This window comes from Rattus norvegicus, chromosome 16 (assembly GCF_036323735.1).
Source record: "Rattus norvegicus strain BN/NHsdMcwi chromosome 16, GRCr8, whole genome shotgun sequence".
NCBI classification, from domain to species: Eukaryota; Metazoa; Chordata; class Mammalia; order Rodentia; family Muridae; genus Rattus; species Rattus norvegicus.
In genome coordinates this window covers 32,742,439-32,758,888 of record NC_086034.1, presented here as the reverse complement: position 1 = coordinate 32,758,888, position 16,450 = coordinate 32,742,439, and the positions used below count along the sequence as shown (strand labels likewise).

Below are 16,450 nucleotides of genomic sequence, written 5' to 3'. Positions count from 1 at the left end.
AAACTTACTTCAACATCATATACAAACATTAAATGTGTCCATTTAGCCAGGCAGTGGTGGCACATGCTTTTTGACTTAGCTCTTGGGAGGCAGAGGCAAGTGGATCTCTGAGGTGGAAGCCCACCTGGACTACAGAGTGAGTTCCAGGTCAGCCAAGGTTGCTCAGAGAAGTCCTGTTTGTGGGAAAACTGCTAATTATGGTAGGGTGGAAGTGCACCAAGACCAGATAGCATCTAGGCTCAGCGCATTAAGGGAGACTTCTTCATTAGCAGGGCTTCTTCTCTGACCTTGTCTGGAGAATTCACACACACCTATGCCTCTACCTGAAGAATGTCATGTAGCCTCAATTTGATTACAGGATCAATGTCTTTTATCCTGATAAAACCTGTTCAGCTAGCACTTGAGTATCCTGAGATGCTTCCCTGTGCTAATGAGGCATATTGGTACCCTAAGCACTCAACAAAGGACCTTTGCCTATCTTTGATGTTCCTACCCTCAGGCCCCCAACACTTTATAAATCTTGAGTCCCCCCATGTAAAGTTGATCTGCCCCCTGATAGCTGGTCTCTGGGTGGTCATTTGCTGTATGTATTCACAGGGCTTCCCAACACCCTTGCTGGCTGTCTCTGTTCTCATTGCCTTCTTGGACCAAATTGGCTACCATCTCTAGGGAGACCCACACCCTATCTTGAAAAAAATAAAAACAAAATAAAACAAAAATGCCCATTTAATAGATACCAGTTCATATTTGATATATTCATATATTGATTAATGTTTTTATCAGGCTAAACCTGTTTCCTAATGTTTCCAGGGTTTCTTTCTCCCTCTTTCATAGTGTTCCTTGGTGCCCACGTTAGTCACTGTGTTAGTGTGGTTTGATTTCTTGGATTGTTTCTTGAGAGTAGACTACTTTGTCAGTACCCTAAGGGTTACCAAAGATATCTTTCTGGGACTGGGTGAAGACTCAGCAAATAAAATGCTTGCTGTGCAAATTTGAGGACAGGAGTTTAGGTTCTCAGGACCCAGGTACAAGTGAGGCAGGTGTGGTGGCTGGCACCTCGAAGCCAGCACCCAAGAAACAGAGATAACTGGAGTAAGCTGGTTTGTTATATTAGCTGATCGATGAGTTCTGGATTCAATTAAGAGACCCCAATCTCAATCAATAAAAGTAGAGATAGGGAGAGGAAGACAGTCCATGTCAGCTTCAGAACACACACACACACACACACACACACACACACACACACACCCATGTTCATGCATGGGAGCATAGCACCTCAAATACAGGCAAAAATATTTTGTTCATAGAAATCTACTTTTTACCAACAGCAACTTAACAAGCTGATTGAGATACAAAAGGAAACGAAGAAGAAGAGGCTAAACAAAGAGCTAATAGAAGATGATTATACGATGTTACTTCATTTCTCCCACAATTTGAATTTTAGTGTTTCATTTTGCATTTTTTCCTCCAGGTGAGTTGGGACTTGTTGGTAAACTCATGGATGCTCCTACCCTCCAGCTCCCAACACAGTGCATATGTGAAGATTGGGCGCTTCCTTCCCTTTGAGACAAGTCTTTCATTGGTGTGGAAGTGACCACATAGCCAAGCTTCCAGTCTCTGCCTCTAACACCATTGAGATTCCAGGAGTACGCCAGGGGCCTCCTCTTTTACACACAGATCCTGGGGATCGGCGCTATAATTTTGAGACAAGCACTTTAGTTGACTGTTCCATCTCTCCAGTCCCCATTTTTCCTTTCTCTGTTGCCTTTCACATATTAGGGATGTCTTATGCATCTTGTTTAAATATTAGCATATTCTGAATTTGTGTAATTACTCTATTGGCGATTTTCTATGCTCTCTTCTTAGCTATTATCATGGCCTTTCCTCCAGTTTGTAGTTCTTCCTTTTGTATGTCTTTGTAAGTTTGTTTTGTAAGTGTGTTGAAAATACAATTTTTTTCTCAGCTTTTCTTTGTCTGGGAGTGTCTCTGCCATTTCCGAAGCATAGGTTTTTGGAACACTGAATTATTTCTTGATAATTTTTCTTTAGTACTGTGAAAAAACAAACTCATGCTACTTTCTTTCAGAACAGCGGTTTTCCATCTCCCTAAACTGTTGACCCTTTAGTGGGGTTCCTCATGTTGTGAAGACCTCCAACCATAAAATTATTTTCTTTGCTGTTACCTCAGAATTCCAATTTTTCTACTGTTATGAATTGTAATGTAAATATCTGATATGTGGTCCTTCAACCCCAAAGGGTTTGCAACCCACAGGTTGAGATGTACTGTTCTAGACTATTTGATTTTGTTGGGAAATTGGTTGTCAGGTAAATTGGGCTTCACTTACATAATTACCTGTCCCCCTCTCTCACATCCTTGAGTGCTCACTTTCTTTCACCCTTGAGAATCATGTTAAAATGCTTTCATTATAACCCATCATGGTGTAGATCTCATTGACTTACATTTGACTTGTGACCCCTGACCTTCTATATATCCATACCTTTCTTCAGTTCATGAAGTTTTCTGTTATTTTATTTCCTTTCCTTGGCATTCTCAAGTCTGCCTTGAACCCACACAACTGCCTGCCCTTTGTCTGCACTGTACCCAAAGCCACACAGGTCACTCCTCACAGTTTCCTTTATGCCAACCGGAAATGTTTGAGCAGCCATTCCTCTTGCTGTATTTTTCCTCCTGTTTGCTGTTCCCACCGCCTGCCCCCTGTGGATGCCTCTTTTGCACTTTAAATTTTACTGAGTGTAGCTTGAAGCTCAAGAATTACTGCTTTATTTTTTACAAAAAGTTCTTCTGTGTCTTTTGGTTTCTTTTTAGAATACTGAAATGATTATTTCTTCGAGCCCAATGAGCACCCCCCCCAAAAAAAAAAAAGAAAAAAAAACCTCTCTAAGACCTTCCCCACATTGACTCCTGCCTGACACCTCATTCTACAAGCTTCCTGACCTCATTCTGATTATCCAGTGAGGGGATGATTTTCTTTTCAACACTCAAGATGCTTGTCATGCAATACTGTCTCAAGGTTAAGTATTACTTTTGTCTTCCTAACCTGCTATGTGTGTCCGTCTAAGAATTCTAAGTCAACTGCCTATTTTCTATGCGTCTATAATTACTTCCGGATCTCACCACTGGATGGCACCCAGGTCCAGAATTTGCAGGGCCTGTAGCTACTGTGTTGTTGCAGTCTCAGAACATGGGGACAATCAAAACCCAGGGTTGTTCCTAATATATTGTTCAGAAAGAAACAACAAGAGTAGTCTGATATTTCAAGAGCATCCCCTTTCTCCCAACTTCTTTAAGGTAAATCCAGATGCACCCATGGTTATGCCTCTGTGGTGGTCAGGCATCACAGAATAATGTTCAGATTTTGTTTCGTTTGTTTGTTTGTTTTGAGACAGGATTTCTCTGTGTAGCCCTGGCTGTCCTGGAACTCACTCTATAGACCAAGCTGGCCTATCTCACAGAGATCTGCCTGCCTCTTCCTCCTGAGTGCTGGGATTAAAGACGTCCACCACCACTACTGGGCAATTCTATTCATCTTTAAGCAGTGCATGGATCATATACAGGGGTCTGTGTCATACACATATGCCATCAAAGTCATCAAATTATGCCCATCCCTGAAGAAGCAGCTTTCTAAGAGCAAGCAATACACCACTGAGACCAAGTTGCTGAGAGTAAGCTCATGGTCATAGATTGTTACAACCAATCACAGGAGATGCTAGTTAGAAAAGAAGCCCAGAGACTGGGTCTGTATGTCATCTGGCAATAGTTCCATGGGAAACATGGATTCAGGGAAAAGAAGGAGGCGTGATAGGCACAAGACTAAGATAGGACAGGAACATTAACCCATGTCCTGGTTACTCATAATGAGCTGTCTCACTTATTACATCACTGAAAAAATGTTACTGAAAAAGACCTCTGCCCCTGTTCCAGGTTCCGGGTCAAATAGTTTTTCTCACCTCTGACACACATGGGCCACTTGAAACTGACATTTAAAGTTACTTGTCATTGAGACCCGCATTTGACAGCTCTGCACTCTTAGCAGTTCTGTGCCTGCGGTTCTGATCCAGTTCTATAGAGTATCCCCCTTGCATCTGTATCAACTTCCTGCCCTGACTTTCAGTGTAGTTCCTCTGAACAGGGTAGCCTCTTCAGCCTCTTATAAGAGCCATTGTGTCCCACATACATGGCAGAATACACGTACACAATACTCACATATATAGTATGATGCATGATCCAACAATTATTGTAGTAATTAAGATTGGGGATCAGCGCGGCTGTCGAAGTGACTCAGAGGTTAAATACTAACTGCGCAGCCTGGTGACTTGTATTTGATCCCTGAAAATCACATAGAAAGCTGGATGGACGGCTGCACACTACAATGCCAGCATTCCCATGGCAAGATGGAAGGCAGTGACTGGAGAATCACCTGGAAGCTTGTAGCCCAGCTTGCCTGGAGTATGCAGTGCAGAAGGAGAAATGAGAGCCGCCTTCACAAGATGAGAACCAACTTTCGAAAGCTCTATGCAGACCTCCACACTCATCTTATGGCACACATAAGCCCCAGCCCCAAACAAACCAACAAACACTAAGAAATGAAAACTCAAAGTATCTGTGTTTGCTATTGACCATCAATACTAAGTGGAATCAGGAGTGCTTTCTCAGTTAAAGCCAGAGAAATTGGTTTGGCTTGTACATTTGTTATTTCATAAATTCCCACATGTTGGAAAGACTAAAACACATCCAACTATGCCACCAGTGGACTTGCTCGTGACAGAACCGCGGGTATTTGCGAGGAAGAGGTACACCACTCGCTCATTTAGAAACGTTAAAGATAGCATATTAAGGGGTTGGGGATTTAGCTCAGTGGTAGAGCGCTTGCCTAACAAGCGCAAGGCCCTGGGTTCGGTCCCCAGCTCCAAAAAAAAGAAAAAAGAAAAAAAGGAAAAAAAAAGATAGCATATTAAACACTTATCTCTAATGATTCTGACTTTTACATTTCTTATCAACAGCCAAGGAAAGTGTCTTGGGAAAAAATCAGAAGCAAAATAATCACCCATTCTGTTTGCCAGCAATTCTAGTACATGCTGAGCCCCCATATCCCAAAACCGGAAATCCCCAAATGGTCTAAAATCCTAGGCTTTTTAAAGTACTGGCTGATATGACATCACAAGTAGAAAATTCTCCACCATCGAGTCCTGTTGTCTGCATGAAAATTGTTAAAAGTGATTATTAATAATACCATTGAGAATATACTTTCAGGCCTCATATGTAAAGTATATATAAAACAGTTTTGCTTAATAAGTCTGGACTCCCATCTCCTATGTGCCCCATTATGTATATACAAATGTTGAAAAAATGTAATATCTGAGACATCTTTGGTTCTAAACATTTCCCATAAAGGATATTCAACAGAATTGTGTAAAGTTTGCTAACTCTTTGAGACATGTAATATGGACATGGTTAAAAAGGTACCTACTATGAGTTATGCTTCTCTTCTGAAGCCTAAGGACATAACCTTCTGAAGGAGTAACATCTCAGCATTCCTTTGACTTTTTGCTCATTGTTGTGTCCAAGAATTAGGGCTCAGAACTCATACTAAGTGCCCCACCACTGAGCTCTTCACATCTACAATCTAACATTTAATAGAAGAGGTAAGAGTAGTAAACTAAGAAATAATTTCCAGGTTCTGTATTTCTTATACTTAAATGCCTTCTTATCCTTCCTGGATTGGCTGACTTTTGGGCATTTTTTTTTTTAATGACGTCCATAGACCATGATTGATTGGAAGCCTCTCAATTGTTGGAGAGATGGGTGATGACTGCCACACACTGAGATTGGGCTCAGGCTTTCGTCTCCCTTAAACTACCAGAGAAACAGAAGCTGCTGATATTTTCCCACAGTGCTTTGCAGGCAAATTCTTGCAGGTACATTTTGACATGTGTTCATGTTGTCAATTTCCTGCTCATAAGTAAACATTTGGTATTGCAAAGGTTTGGGAGGGTCAGCCAATACCGCGAGGTAACCAAGACGCTCAACTACCTCCAGATATGAGCACACAACCTATCAGAATTCTTGCTTATTCTAAACAGATATTGCTTCCAAGTGTAAACTCCTATGATCACACATTTTCTTAACTTTCTGTGCATATTTCACTCATTTTGTAAAGTTTATACCCCTCAATTAGTCGGTTCTTTATATGTGTAATTTTATGGCTCACAGTTTCTTCTTGAGTTAATATCATCTGAATTCTGTGAAATTATAGTATAAAATGAAGAGCATATGGTGTTTATATTGAAGATTTTGGATTTTGTATATGTATCATACATCCTAACATAAGAAATCTTAGCATAGCCACGTCCCTCACCAGCCACAGCACTTTAGTGTTGACCCTGTACCTTTTCTGGAGAGGAGAGCACAGCAAGACTGACCCTGATAGTGGGTGCAAGTAACCCGGTCCCCCGGGTGAGAGCTCAGGAAAACTGGCACTGCCACTGGGGAGAGCTGGCCTTGAGGTCATGAGAGCAGGAGAGCTGGCTCTGTCCCTTACCTGCAGCCCTCAGGAGAACCAACACAGTAGGGCTGGACTTGGTCAAGGAGGACAGGGTGAGCCAATCCTGGGGGAAAAGTAGAACTGGCCCTAACACTCATCTAGCCTGTGGTAGCTGAGGTGGCTTAGATGTGGGACTGATGGCCTCCTCCTCACCACCTATGGTAGTTGGGAGAGCTGGCCCTGAGGGCACGATAGCCCTGCCCCCTCACTGGCTATGACACCTGGGAGAGCAGACCTTGCAGCTCACCTGGGCAACACAGTGGAGCTGGCCCTGATGGAGAAGGCTCAAGTGAGTGAGCCTTGAGGGTGTGAGAGCAGGAGAGGTGGTCCAGCCCATCCAAGGCTACAGCACTTGGGAGAGGGCCTCATGCCTTGACTGGGAAGCACAGTGGAGCTGGCCCTGGAAGCATGAGTGTTGGTGAGTCAGCATCTGGAGGTGAGGGAATGAGATCAGGACTCTGCCTCCTGTTGATGGCCACATTGGATGGCCTAGTCAGAGCAGTCTGGAGGGCTCACCTTGGTAGTTTGGGTAGGGAAGAGCTGGCAGGCTGACCAGCTCAGCCACCACCCAGGCCCAGGTCCACAGCTTTGAGTTGGCCACTCTACCATCTAATCATCTGCAGATGGCTGGGACACATGAAAGGGCCAGTCGTGCTATCTGAAGCTGCAGAATCTCCATGACACAGAGCAATGAAAGGATAAATGGGAGGAGGCCCTGTGAGGATCCAATATTGTCACAGAAGCCGGAGATCTCAAACCAGACCAATGACTCATCGCAGTGAACGTTTACAAGAGAAGGTGTGTGAACTTCGGTACACACTGTGACAAACTACAGCTTTCAGGACGAGGTGCGCTCTGTGCTTTGATTGTTCGTGTTTTTTATTTTGGAGAGGAAGTTGTAAGGGCAAAGGGTGACTATGAGGTGGTAGGGAGATGAGTGGAACTGGAGTAAATGGTGTGAAAGTCATGAGGAATCTATAAAAAGTTAAAAAAAAGTAAAACAAAAATGAAATCTTAGTATTGCTATCCTAGTATTTGGGGAAGCATTTATTTTTGAGGTCCTGAAATTGTAATATATATATATATATATATATATATATATATATATATATATATATTTCACAATGCTTTATGAATATGAAAACAGCAAAAAGATAGGCACATCTATATGTTATAAATAACCGTGACTTTTACAATTGTTGACTTTGATGCACAGAAAAATTACATTCATGACACTTAGGAGAATCCTCTATATTGTGAGTAAAATATATGTGCATATATATATATATATATATACACACACACACACACATACACACACACACACACACACACATATGAAACCTTATGAGAAACCTTCCAGAGTTATTTCCCTTTCTCTCTCTCTCTCCCCATCTCTCCCCCCTTCTTTCTTTTCTTGTTTTTTTTTCTGTTTTTTTTTTTTTTGAGACATAGTTTTTAGTATAACCAGCCCTAGCTGTCCTAGCCTCACTCTGTAGAGCAGGCTGGCCTTGGACCTCACAGAAATCTGCCTGCCTCTGCCTCCTGAGTGCTGGGACTAAAGGCATGTGACACCACACTCAGCTTAAGAATTATTTCTTAAACTTAACAGAATGCAAGAAAGACAAGCTTGACACACACAGCCAGTGCAGAGTATAAGAATAGCAGAGTAAAACCAAAGCTTCCTATGACTGACTGCCTCTGAGTTAATCATTCTCACAGTAAATCATCGGACCCTGATGGAGCACACATCATGTTTCTACTTTAGTATTTCTATTATCCAAGACTGAAAGAAAAAGGCCGAAATATTTGGCTCAATGTGTAGCATTCGGAGCTGGCAGACTCAGCATCGAAGCTTGTGTGTAACTACAGAGCTCTCTCTTCCCACTGCTGGTACTATGGGTAATCGTTGGAAGTGTTTAGCAAAGAGGAGAATAATTGGTTTCTGTAGAATATGTCAAGAAACACCATGGCCAAGACATTCCACAGAGCTGCTAGAAGTCTGAAAGAAAAACTGATGCTAGAAAGGAGACGGAATCTTATATCCTTTAATCGTGTGTACTAGGGCGAAAGAAGCACTCTTCTGGTGCCTTGGAGGTTTCAGACAGGGAGAGATGGTTCAATAGTCCCCTGAAAATGCACATATGCATAAGAATAAATAATGTCAAGTGTTGGAAGAGTGTAAGCCAATCAGCTCTATGGTGGGATTTAGATAGGAAATAGGAAATTCAAGTCATAAGCTTAGGCGGAAATTTTCTAGTGTAAGTGACTTAGATATTTAAGCACCCTCATTTGTTTGTTTATAGTCACAGAAAAAGGATTAATTGCTTTTGATTAAACCATTCAATATTGCTGATGTTTTTCAGAAAACCTATCTATGAAGGTCAAAGCTAAGAACAGAGGCTTTGAAGTTTGTTTGCTTATTTGTTTATTGTTTTAGAATCATGGCTAATTTTAGACTAATTTCTTGCTTCTTATTTCCTTCTTCCTTTTTTTTTTTTAAATCTCTGTTTTCTCTTTCCTCATTTCAGTAATTTTTCTGGTCATTATAAAGAACCCTGTAGGGCAACAACAGCCAAATGTGAAAACATTCACAAAAATCCTATGTTTGATGCAAAATGACTTTAGTTATAAAGTCATGGTTTAACAATGTGCAAGCTTCTTTTCTTTTTGATCATCAGATAATTGCCATTGTGAAAAGGTATCTCAAATTCACCCTGTGATTTTATACACAATCCACCCTGTCAAAGTAAGATATTTTATCTAAATTGTAAACGGAAGCTGACAGTTCATCCAGTTATGACACAGCCATAGACTGTGTTTAATGAGGAGGACTTGAAGGTTTTTTCCTGGTAACCTCTTCATTTTATCATCTTCATATTGAATCCACTGGGAATACTGTAGTTTTTACTTGTAATTTGTTCATTTATCACTTTCATTCAAAAATCACATTTGACAGACTGCATTGTAGATATCCAGTCAAAAAGGTTTTATTCCTGTGTGTAGTAAAATTGTTTACCCAAGATGTTCCTATAGTCTCTGCTATGATGCTGTGTCACTTGCAAATTATTGTCATAATGCTTTGATTATTTTTTGTTTTCTTGGCTGGAATTTTACCAGGCCCTGGCCACTCACTCTGCATGGACTTGATTCATAGGTGAACTCCAGAATCACAGTGTCCTTCAAAGGCCCCTGACTACCCTGTTTAAGCAGTGGGGACTCTTGTCCTGGCCTTGCATGACTATCAGTTACTTTATGTTAAAGAATTAGGCCAACTTATTTTGCACACACAAATATTTCCTCTTTGCACCTTTAGAAATGAGAATACAAAACCAACAAAGCCAAAGCCAAGAAGTTACAATGGTGGTAACTTCCCAGAGTGATCCTTACTCCTTCTCGTGAGAAGAAGTGTGACCTGTGGCAATTTAAATATCCACTTTTAGCTGCAGAACAAAGAAGACTGGTCAGAAAGCAGACATAGAGCCAGAGAAAGGGACCCCAGCCCACACCCAATGCCAGAGCAACAGGACCAGGAATGTGCAATCCTGTAGTTACAGAACCGGTTATGGCTAGATAGGACCGCTGACCTCCTCTTCAGTTAGCAGTTACAAAGTTCTGAATATTTGAGCAGAGTACTCAATTTCTTTGCGAAAAAAAGTTGGATAGTATCTTCATCGTGTAAAAAGGGCATGGTTTTGATAGACAGAGAAGTGGAACAGATTTTGAATGGTTTTCTATTGCCAAGTAATAGACCTTGTATTTGGCTGTAGTATTTACACTAGAAGTTAATCAGTATTTTTAGAAAATGCTAAAAAGTAATATGAGACTGAAATAATTCTTCACCAACATCATGTGTTGGATTCAAGACAATTTCCTCAGTAGCTTAAAAACAGCACAATACAGGACTGGGTTTTGATATTGATCTTTGACAGACTGCACTGTAGATATCCACAGTCAAAAATGTTTTATTCATGTATCCATTAAAATTATATTACCTGGTTTTATGCCCAACTAATTTACTTATGTCCTGTTGGTTAATTTCAAATCTTTCAAGAGATAATAAATAACTCAAAATATTTAAAACCTAAAGTTTATTTTTTGACACCTTAATGTTTATTTATTTTAGATCAAGGTTTATTATTTTAAGCCATCAGTTTTTAGCTTAAACATGGATGACAGTCAAGATGGCTACAGTTTCATTTACTATGAAATATAACACATACACCCTCTTGACAAATTTGACTCCAACACAAACTTATTTAACCCTTTTGGAGTTGATCAGAATGATTTAGCACACCTAAGATTATAAACCTAAGGTAGTTGTCTGACAGTGTGGGCAGAAAGAAATCCAGCAAAGTTTATGTGTTACCTGTTTTGGGGGAAAAATACAAAATTAACATTACATTTCTTATCCTCATGAAAGGAAGAAACTCAAGCATTTTCCAAATAGTATCACAGTGCCAGGCAAAGCTATTGAAATATTTCCAAGTTTAAAAGTCTTAAAAGTGTCGTCTTACCAGTAAGTGTGTTAAGCTGTGTACAGAACTTTTCAATGCTTGGTTGGTTTGAAGCCTTCGCAAGGGCGATGGATTTCCCAGGAGCTTTTCTTCTCTCTCCTGGTGAGAGGAGGTCTGCCTTGCCTGTCCATTAAGGACTGCTTGGTCTGTGGGATTGAGACAACTGTGGCCTGAGACTCTCATCTGTTCTCTTACTCTACTCGGCTATATTTGGTAACTGAACTCATGTTTCAGCTGAGTGCCACAATCAGGACTCCAAGTAGTGGGTTGGGAAGCAGCCCCAGATCTGAGGCTGGGTTCTTAGAAATGAAAGCCACTTGGTATAGAAGGAAACATAGTTATGAATTGAAAATGACATGACATTTAAACATAATACCCTCTGACTTTGTCAGCCTTTCCCCAGGCCTTTAGTATTTACAGGTATGTTTATGGTTTCCAATTAAAAAAAAAAAAAAGAACTTCGGAGGAAGAGCCCTGGGATGATTAAATTTTAGCCATGTGGTGGGTTCTCCAAAATAGTAAACTCAGTAGCTATTTAAAAATTAAGCCACCTGCCAAATTGAGTGGATATGCCAATTGATTTCTTACTTCATCGTGTTAATTTAAAATGGTCTTATGACTAGAGTGTGTATTAAAGACATAGTCCAAGGCATAATGGAATAGTGCAAGAAATGGAGACTGAGTCTTATAGTTCAGAGTGTGAGCCTGAGGCATTAAAAACACTTAAAGAATAATTTCCTGAAAAATCTGAGCACATGGTGAATGAACATTGTCTCATACAAGTATGAAGTTGTCTCAACTGTAAATAAATATATATACATATGTATGTATATATATATACCACAAATCCTTTTCTTAACTATTTTATAGCAGCTCACTGTGACCTAATCTGTATTGTTCTCTTGTTAATAACAAATAGAGGTAGGAGGAGCCAAGCACTTTTCTGATCTAAGATTGTCTTCTAGAGTAAGATCTAAGGGCGTGGAGAGAATCATAGGGAAGGTCCCAGGAAACTCCAGAAGTACCGAGACTTGATTTGGATCTCATGACCTTTGATCTGGTTTCAGGTCTAAAGAACTCTGTCCCTGATAGTGAAGTTTGTGAGTTGCTCCCTGTTCCGTTCTGATCCCTGGCACAGTGTCTCCATGGCCAACTTGCCCTTACACATTTTACAGCTTACTCTTTGTAGAGCAAAAGTGGTACCCGCCTCTTAAGTCCGATTGTCTTAGTTTGCTTTTGCTGTTGTAAGAAAATGATAAAGATGAACTAATTTACACAGAACAGATGTTGACTCATATTTCTCTAGGCTAAAAGATGTCCATGGGTTCCTTGTCCAGGGAAAGTCCTTTCTCTGTTTCTAAGCTGTCACCTTGAGTTCTGTATCCTCTTGTGGGGACACTTCCATTCCACGGCACGAAGTTGAAGGCAAGATAATTTAAAGAAGGGTATTTAATCCTTCCTGTGGTGTCAAAACTCATAATTTCACTCCTAAGCCACACCGTTAATATCGTTGCGTTGGGAATACAGTTCAACACCTTTAAAAGAAAACTAAGCACTTAAATTTTAAATCAGAGTTCAAGACAATAGAAAGTGTACAGCAGTCACCATGCCTGCCAAGAGAACGCAACAAGGAATGATTGCTTTTACAGATCACAGGAGGAAAAGAACACCTCAGCCTCTCAGCCTGAGGGGCTTTGCTGCCTCAATGTGGACCTTGGAAGGGGCATTCAGACCTTAGCATGAATTAAACAAACAAGGATTTGTCTAATATGCTTTTATCCCAAAAGGACTAACAAAACTGGAAAGGCCGGAGATGGAGAGGGAAGATGATGGAGAGTGCATATAAAATGGTGGAAAGTGGTAGTTATGAGGACCAGTCCAAGTTATAAAACTGAAATGCCTACAGAGGGGCTGCTGATAGAAAAGACGAGATTTACCCTGGAATCCCAGAGGAACTCAGCAGTGGGAGGCTTCCGTCCGACTTTGTCTTGTGCATAATCTTAATCGACAACTTCACTATTGCAGGTAGGACTGGGATAGGACCTAAGGTCCAGACTAAGAAAATCCCTCTGGAGCATGAGGTGCTCCTTCTTGTCTCTGCTTTACACAGCTAGGAGGCTCCTTCCCATGTCTGGGCTGGCAGGAGGCTGCCTCTCTGGGACTTTAGAGCAGATTCTAGTTGCAGAGATGCAAAGTACAGACGATATCCATGGAGAGGCCATGGGGGAAATGTATGATATTTTCTTTCATTTTGTCTTCTTTCCCCCTTAAATCTTTTAGTGAATTAGTTTAGTTTAGTGAATTCATATTTTCTTCTTCCTCCATTTTAGGAAACTCCATCAGTAAACTGGCATGGTGTGGCAGCAATGGAAGTAGGAACCGATGAATCTGACCAAGAAACAATGAAAATGGAGGCATGAAGACTTTGCTCAGAAACAAATCCTTCAAACATGGCCCATCTTTAGACACCTTCCTTTTGCCCTGTATCTGGCTGAGATACACTCTTCAGAATCAAGTATGACACACACTGAGCGTGTGCTCATCTGTGCACAGCAGTGGACTTCACATGCTGCCCATAGACTTGGTTTCCTGAGGCTTGTTTAACCCACTGTCCATGTGCTGCCTGATCCTGTGGCTGCTCTTCTGGTTCCAGGGCACCTGACAGACTGTGTATGCACAAGATGATAAGAGATAAAATGACCCAAGGTCAAAGTAATGAAAATAGAATTGAAATTGTATGTGAAAAGTGAGATGAGACTCTATACTTTATATTTATATGTGAGCATTGGGCACCGTTGGGTATTTTCTGCTCAAGCCCCCACAGTGCTGGGACTTGAACCTTGCACTCTACCATAAAGTTATAGTTCTAGTTCCATAAATCTCATTTCTAAATCTGCCTACAGGGAGAAAGTGTAAAGTTCCACACAGAGCTGAACAAAAACATTTGTTTCAATAGACCATATGTAATTTAAGAAAAATAAGCACATGCCTTTATAATAATGAAATAAATCATGTATTATATTACAATCACATCATTATTTGCTGAATAATGTCAAATTGAATACAGTAAAAGCACACAGTATTGTTTTGAAGAGTACTAGGTAATATTTGAAAGAATTATTAACAAGTAGAAGGAAATTGTGTATTAAAATATATTACAAGTTAAATTTATCCAAGTTGTAATAGTTGTTTTATGAGGCAAAAGTAAAGAATTTAATTCAGCATATTAATAAGTCAAAAGGAAAAGGCCATATGGCTATTTCTTTAAGTTATTAGCATGTCTTTAAACAAAATTTAACATCCATTTTTATTTAAAATATAATTTTGGAAGGTTAAAAAAATGATTCTAACTCAAATTTTAAAGTATATATGCACAGGAGCATGTATGCATGTACATGGTACATATATACACATTTAATTATGATATCACAAAGTACTTAGATATGAAACACCAACAAATACTGTCAAATACAAATCTTTTCAAAAATATTTTATACTTATTTATGCTTATGTATGTATATTTGTGTGTATGAGTATGTGTACATGTGTGCAGGATCTTATAGAGGCCAGAAAAGGGGATCAGATCCCCTGAAGCTGGAGTTACAGGTGGTTGTGAGCCTCTGGTGTAGATGCTGAGAACTGAACGCAGGCTCCCCGAGGAGGAGCAGTAAGTGTTCTTTACCATGGAGCCATTTCTTCAGCTCCCAGTTGCAAGCCTTAACAGATGGGGGAAACCAGATGGGAAGGCAAGCCTAGAAGAAGTGGGATGATATGCTCCACATGTCCCAGGAAGGATCGATTCAGTGGCAAGCCAGTTCTCACAAGGAAAAAAACCTACAAATTCCATAGAACTTCAATCCAAAAGGCACTTCGTTCTGTGGAATCAGAAAAGCAATACAAGATTTTATCCAGACAATCTTCCATTGCCAAATATATAGGAAGACTGTGAGAAGGGTACAGCTGAAGAAGCCCGAAGCAACAGATGCCTTTGGTGGGACAAGAAGACGTGAACAGAGAATTCTGATAAAACAACATGTAGAATGCTTGGGTGGGAATGGTCCCTTGAAGTGGCAGCAATTTTTTTCTTGCCTTTGCACAATTCCACTGATCGCCCTTTTATTGCAGATTAAGGATTTTGTGTAGGGTCTGGAAAGGTGGCACACGGTTGAGAATGCTCGTAGAGGACCTGAGTTCAGAAGTTCTTAGCACTCAGATTAGGTTGCTCACAACTGCCTGCAACTCTGGCCTCAGGGGTTCCAATGTCTTCTTTTGGCCTCCACAGGGATGCACAGGTATGCATGCATACATGTACACACACACACACACACACACACACACACACACACACTCACATACACACACACATACCCAATAAAAGTAAATCTGAAAAGGTAACTATATATTTCACTTTATTCAGTAAAATAAATGTTCCTTGGGTCTATGGGGAAAATGGAGTGGAATGTATTAAGAAGTATGTAATCATAGGGATATATTCAATATAGAATTGTGGTCTCAATTAACAACAATGTGAATAGCAACTCCATATCTGTGGTTACAGCTTCTTTTCTTCTCCTAGTTTAGAGTATTGCCACAGTGGTTCATCTTCAAAACTATGCATTAACTGGAGCACGCTGCATGGAGAACTTGATTGCAGTGTTCATGCCTTGTTGTTCTTCGTATGACATCATAGGGTCTCTTGACTGCTACTGTTTTTCACTCTCTCTGTTTTCCTCATCAATATGAAATGTTTTTACCAAGACTTTTTTTTAATGTACATGAGGACACTGTCACTGTCTTCATGTACCAGAAGAGGGCATTGGATTGCATTATGAATGGTTGTGAGCCACCAAGTGGCTGCTGGGGATTGAACTCAGGACCTCTGGAAGAGCAGACAGTGCTCTTTACTGCTGAGCTATCTCTCCAGCCCAATATGAAATATTTTAAGATGTATTTCGAAAATAGAAAAAAAATGATATGGAAAAGATAACTTTAATTTACCATCCAATAAAAAAAATTTTTTTGCCAGTTATTATTGCTGGGAAGTAAGATTCCAGGAATCTTTCTATTCTCCCTCCCGCCTTCCTTCTACTTTTATCTTTGAAATCCATGTCTGATTCCTTACTAGGAAAAACATGAAGGAAAGATTCCATTCACTCAATAAGCTTAAGTCATGCCAGTCATTAGAACATTGTTCATAGTATATAACCTGTTAGCTAACTCAGGATTCTTCAAGTTCTTTGGATATTAAGTAGAGAAAAAAATTTTTTTTGTGATTTTGCATGTTTTGCCTTGGGAATTAAAAATACACTTTGTTGACTATAAATAGTTAACCGAGGCTCCCTGTCTTCTTAGTCGGCTCCCGATGCTGAT

General features: G+C 40.3%; 1 protein-coding gene across 4 annotated transcripts in view; it reads right to left on the bottom strand.

Annotated features, from left to right (window-relative positions):
* Nucleotides 1-11,260, bottom strand: part of LOC134478835 (palladin-like) — a 41,257-nt gene extending 29,997 nt beyond the window's left edge. For all 4 annotated transcript variants that reach the window (XM_063275858.1, XM_063275856.1, XM_063275855.1 and 1 more), the window contains exon 1: nucleotides 11,081-11,260. The gene's annotated coding sequence lies outside the window, so the exon portion shown is untranslated. The remainder of the gene's footprint in view (nucleotides 1-11,080) is intronic.
* Between the last annotated feature and the right edge of the window lie 5,190 nt (nucleotides 11,261-16,450).